Genomic DNA, 6,261 nt, shown 5'->3' on the forward strand with positions numbered 1-6,261 from the left:
TCACCCACAATCAATGGGCTCACTCACTCTTCTTGAATAGCCAATCAATTAATTTATGGTATTTATTGAATGCTTTCATGAGAAGCAGTGAGGCCTGGAAATCAGAAGGACCTGGGCTCTTAATCCCCGCTCTGTTGTTGTGTCACCTTGGGAAAGTCACTTCACTTCTCTGTGCCTCAGTTACCTCATCTGTAAAATGGGAATTAAAACTGTGAGCCCCACGTGACACATGGGATGTGTACTATCTGTTTAATTTGTACATACCCCAAAGTTCAGTACAATGCCTGGCACATAAGTGCTTAACAAATTTCATTAAAAAAAATAACCAATAAACAAGAGAGCACAGTATAAGCACTTGTCTAACCCCTCTCCTCTCTTCCTGATAGCTACTGTTACCCAGGCAGACAGTTTCCTGATGTTGATTTTAGACTGTAAGCCCACTGTTGGGTAGGGGCTGTCTCTATATGTTGCCAATTTGTACTTCCCAAGCGCTTAGTACAGTGCTCTGCACACAGTAAGCGCTCAATAAATACGATTGATGATGATGATGATGATGATGATGATGGCAAGCAATGAGCATTGATCCAACATGTCCTGAACATCATGCCAGGGAGAACCCAACATCTCATTATAGGTGTGCCTGTGGTCGGGGCATGCGTTGGGGGTGATGGCCTTCCCCAGGATATGGGCAATTTGTTTCCACAGCAGCAGAAGGGAGAGGGAAAGGAGCTTCGACTCTAGCTCTTCTCTGAGGCCTCGGATATGGGTGAGAGGCATCTATGTTGCAAAAGAAGGTGGGTTCCTGCTTCTCTGAGGGGAGCATCTTTCATCATCAGTGGCATTTATTGAGCATTTTTGCTGTGTTCAGAGTCCTGTACTAAGTGCCTGGGAGAATATGATAAAACAGAGTTGGTAGGCACGTTCCCTGCCCATAAAGAGCTTACAGTCTAAATGGGGAGACATATCCTGCTTCACAGTACTCAGCCCCACAGTCGCGGAAGCCTGGATTTCAACCCCCTATGCACTGGGGTTGTGTGGTGGTCCAACCCCAGGGCCTTACCTCCTCCCAGCAATCGACTCCTGAATCCCAGACATATGGCAGTAGTGACCTAAGATGATGGGTCCTGGTGTGCCCCAGGAGGAACAATGGACTCTGATGAAGCAACCTCTCTCTACTAAAGCATATTGGCAAGCCAGGAACTAATGAAAGGCCACCGAGAATTCATGCTGGCAGAACTATCTTGGGGAGGAGGGGATATGTAAGTGAACAGAGCAATAAAAGCCCAGATGTGCAGGCAACAGATGCTCAGCACCTGGGCCTGGAGACATGTTCTGGAACCTCCCAGAAGGGACTGGGGATTAAGGCATTTGAACTGGAAAGCAGTACCATTCCCTTGGGAGTGATAGCAACTATTATGGAAGCATCTTTGTTACACTCATAATGGTGCCATTTTTTTCTCTCACCAAGTATTTATTTAATCTTGTGGCTAGTTAGATTCCCCATATGCCACTGTTAGTGACAGGAAAGCCAAATAGTCTATTATTTTTAGTCTTTTACAGCTTTAAAATAAAGGCTACAAAAAGCACATTTAATGACCTTCCCCATTTTCTCGCCTCCCAACCCAGCAGAGTAACTTGCATATTGATTTATAGTTGGTGTTTATAAAAATGGAAGGGGAAAATGTGAAGTGATAAACAAAATTCTATCAAAGTCTCCTGTGCCTATTTAATGAATAAAAATGGAGACAACCTTCAGATATTAAATGCAGTTTCCTGGTACAAAGAAATTCTTTAAAGCTCTATCTTCTAATATTCTGTTCCCCTATTACTATTAAACTGTATTTTCAAATGAAAGTCATTAACTTCCAGTGAGACTCCTCAAGTTACATATGACAGATACCCCGAAGAGCTTTCCTTCCTTTTTCAGAAATATCTACTATTCCTTGAAAAAGTTAACATTTTTACATGAAATGAGCCATGTATTTCCTGCATGCAAGAAAAGCATTTTTAGTTAAACACACCAGGAGGACAATGGTAAAAGACATCACTCCTTGGCCTTCAGGTTATAAAATGATCATCAGCTGGAGTGAAAAAAAAATCCTCCTACAACGTTTGACATAATTAAATACAATCAAGATCATTATGTGGTTTTCAACCTTACCTTTGAAGCACCCAGTTTCAGCTAGTTAAAGATTATCTATCAAACTAGGAGGAGCATAGTCTGATCCGGCCCAAAAGTTCACATAACCTCTTTGAATTGAGCATGTTTTTTCTTCTAAAATATTCCACTCTGTGGACAAGAATGTCATCAGAGACCTTCATTCACCTGCCCACTGTCTACACATAATTGTACTAGGCTCAGTGTGGGGTTACAAAGAAAAAGCACAACATTATCTCTGCTCTCAAACTGCTAACCATTTAATGGTGGAGAACAGCCAAATGTGAATTCAAGAAGTCATAAAATGCATGTGGATTATATGATTACAAATTGAAGTCTATGGTTGAGGTTGATCTGGGAAGGCTTCATGGAGGAGGTAGGCTTAAGTTGAATTTTGAAGAAGGGAAGGGAGTAGTGAAGCATCTCAGTGTTTTGACATTCCCCCTCCAAACATGGTATTATTTTCTATCCTTGACACTCCTAAGCACTTAGTACAGAGTTATGCACACAGTAAGCACTTAGTGCATACCACTGACTGATTGCTTGTCAGTCTTTGCTTACATTCTGGATGCAATTAATCCCCAGATTTGTTTTCTACACCAAAAAACTGTGCAAACAATGCCAATTCAGTCTAATGGTAGAGAAAAAAAAACCCTCCACACTGCAAATGATCATGTTCACTTTTTTTTATATTGTTATCTGTTAAGCACTTACTATGCGCTAGGCACTGGGGTGGATACAAGGTAATGAAGGTGGACACAGTCCATGTCCCACATGGGGGCTCACAATCTTAATCCCCATTTTACCAATAAGAGAACTGAGACATAGAGAAGTGAAATGACTTGCCCATGGTTACATAGCAGACAAGTGGCAGAGCCAGTATTAGAACACAGGTCCTAACTCTCCAGGCCTGTGCTCTTTCCACTAAGTCATGCTGCTTTTCCTGTTCACTCGGACAGGACTTTCACAGACATTAATTGTAAAAGGGCAGACTCTATCTTCGCTAATTCTAGGCACTTTTTTTAGATTTTTCTTCCCATACCTCGCTGGTCTTGAAACAAACAAACAAAAATTAATGTATTAGGATTCTTATAGAGCCCAGTTGAGTTAGGGCTACTAGGACAAAAATAATCTCAGAACATTTTAAAATCACTGGACAATCTGGTTAAGGTGTAAACTAGTACCAGTTAATCCCAGCAAATTCCAGTTGGGTTGGAAGGTTGGTAAACTAAATCAAACTCAGGAAAGAACTGAGCAAAGAATACCTGACAACAGAAAAGTTAAATGTATTTTATCCAAATCTGTAGGGTTTAATGCCTTAGAACACAAAATAGTTAAAGGATTGTGAGATGGGATATGAAGTTACTTGCCACTTTATTTGAGAACTCCTGTCCTGAGGATTGCAAAAGAACAAATGTTGTGTCCGTCTCAAAAAAAAAAAGTGGGGGGAGTGTTGGTGTGGAAGGGAAGCTCAGGTAATAATAAACTGATCAGATTAACATTTACACCTGCTTAAATATTGGAAGAAACATTAAATAATCAGGTTGCTAACATCTTGAAGAGCCTAAGATAGAAGACTAGGCTTTGTAAAGAACATATCATATCAGGCCAATTTAATTTCCTTCTAAGATAAGGTAGGCTAGATAAGCAAAGGATACAATAGAAAGTACTGAATGTGTTCTGTATAGACTTCAGTAGGGCTTTCTGTGACTTCCCCTAAGATTTTTCAAGGACAAGCTAAGAAAGTATGAGCCTCACCAATCAATCAATCATATTTATTGAGTGCTTACTGCATGCAGAGCACCGTACTAAACTCTTGAAAGATTACAGTATAATGGAGTTGGTAGACATGTTCCCTGCCCACAATGAGCTTTCAAAATTCACAATGAGCTTGCCACTGGTAGATGAATCTGTATATATGTATATATGTTTGTAGATATTTATTACTCTATTTATTTATTTATTTATTTATTTTACTTGTACATATCTATTCTATTTATTTTATTTTGTTAGTATGTTTGGTTTTGTTCTCTGTCTCCCCCTTTTAGACTGTGAGCCCACTGCTGGGTAGGGACTGTCTCTATATGTTACCAACTTGTACTTCCCAAGCGCTTAGTACAGTGCTCTGCACACCGTAAGCGCTCAATAAATACGATTGATGATGATGATGATGATGAATGCACAACTAGTTTCAAAGTTGCCATCAAAGTGTAGTTAGTAATGGCTCAGTCCAACTAATGGAACACATCAAGTAGCATTTCACTGGGAAAAGTCCCTGTATTCAATACCTTTATATCAGTTATGAAGAAATCAAGGGTACAGTCTTTACGTTGATTATATTGTAGCTGATTACACTGTCCCCTCTCAGGGTCGCACCTGGAGAGTTTCCAGTACTCTACCAGTCTCGGCTACAGGAGGGAGAGTCAACCAGAGGCCTATCCATTCCATTCCTAGCTTGGGCAGTGGCTAGCGAATGGAAGGCAATCTTCTGCAAGTCAAAACTCACCCATGCTGGACAGCAGCGGCATGGGAGAGAGTTGAGGGCAGAGATTCAAGTTTCATTCATTCATTCATTCATTCATTCATTCATTCAATGGTATTTATTGAGCGCTTACTGTGTGCAGAGCACTGTACTAAGCACTTGGGAAGTACAAGTTGGCAACATATAGAGACGGTCCCTACCCAACAGCGGGCTCACAGTCTAGAAGGGGGAGACAGACAACAAAACAAAACGTATTAACAAAATTAAATAAATAGAATATGTACAAGTAAAATAAATAGAGCAATAAATACATACAAACATATATACATATATACAGGTGCTGTGGGGAGGGGAAGGAGGTAAGGTGGGGGGTGGGGAGGGGAGGAGGAGGGCAGGAAGGAGGGGGCTCAGTCTGGCACAGACTTTTAAAAGCACAGTCTTTTAGACTGTGATCCCACCTTTTAGACTGTGAGCCCACTGTTGGGTAGGGACTGTCTCTATATGTTGCCAACTTGTACTTCCCAAGTGCTTAGTACAGTGCTCTGCACATAGTAAGCGCTCAATAAATACAATTGATTGATTGATTGATTGATTGATTGGGAAGGCCTCCTGGAGGAAGTGAGCTCTCAGTAGGGCTTTGAAGTGGGGAAGGGAGGAATTTTACTTCATGGAAGGCGGCAATGGTAAACCACTTCCTTATTTTTACCAAAAAAACTCTATGGATACACTACAAGAATGATTGCAGATGGAGAGCGGGGCGTTCTGGGAGAGATGCGTCCGTGGTGTCGCTATGGGTCAGAAACAACAGGACAGCACAAGATAAGACAAGATTACACTGTATCTACTCCACTGCTTTTAGGGAAGGGAGCGTGTCTGCCAACTCAATTTGTACTTCCCAAGCGCTTAGTACAGTGCTCTGCACACAGTAAGTGCTCAATAAATACGATTGATGATGATGATGATGATTGCATTCTCCCAAGCTTTAAGTACAGTGTTCTGCACATAGTAAGAACTCAATAAATAGCATTGATTGATTGATTTAGCATAGTGCTCGGCACACAGTAGCACATAAATACCACAATACATCACATTGAGTAGGAATACAAACACTTTGGAAGCTTGGATGAAAAATTCAAAGAGAATTTGATAATTAATAGAAATGGTCCTACAAAAAGCAGGGTAAATTTCAGTAGGGGCAAAGCCAAACGTTCTACACTTGGAATAAAATACAGGCAATACAAATGTAGAGTAGGGAAAGACTGGATGGTCACAAGTACAGAACTCCAACCCCCCAACCCCCACAAAGAAACCTCTGGGGAGTGACAGTTAACATAGTTGAGTGCATAGTTGAATGAGAGAGGAAGAGGGAGGTTTAGGGGAAATGAGGGTTTAGTCCCTAATCCAGTCCTCGCCACCACTTTCCCATCACTGTTGACAATGCTATTCTGCCCGTCTCATATGCCCACAACCTTGGTATCATCCTTGACTCTTTCCTCTCCTTCAACACACTTATTCAATCAGCGATTAAATCATGTTGGTTCCTCTTTGACACCTCCAGATCCCTCCCTTCCTCTCCAACCAAACTGCCACCACGCTGATCCAAGCACTTATCATACCTTGT

General features: G+C 41.2%; 1 non-coding gene across 1 annotated transcript; it reads left to right on the forward strand.

Moving 5' to 3' along the window:
• The first annotated feature begins 4,516 nt into the window (after positions 1-4,516).
• On the forward strand, positions 4,517-4,654 carry LOC119926056. Its single transcript, XR_005449971.1, has one exon. It is a non-coding gene; the product is annotated as a small nucleolar RNA SNORA7 (small nucleolar RNA).
• The last annotated feature ends 1,607 nt before the right edge of the window (positions 4,655-6,261 follow it).

Source organism: Tachyglossus aculeatus, chromosome 3, assembly GCF_015852505.1.
Source record: "Tachyglossus aculeatus isolate mTacAcu1 chromosome 3, mTacAcu1.pri, whole genome shotgun sequence".
Taxonomy (NCBI): Eukaryota; Metazoa; Chordata; class Mammalia; order Monotremata; family Tachyglossidae; genus Tachyglossus; species Tachyglossus aculeatus.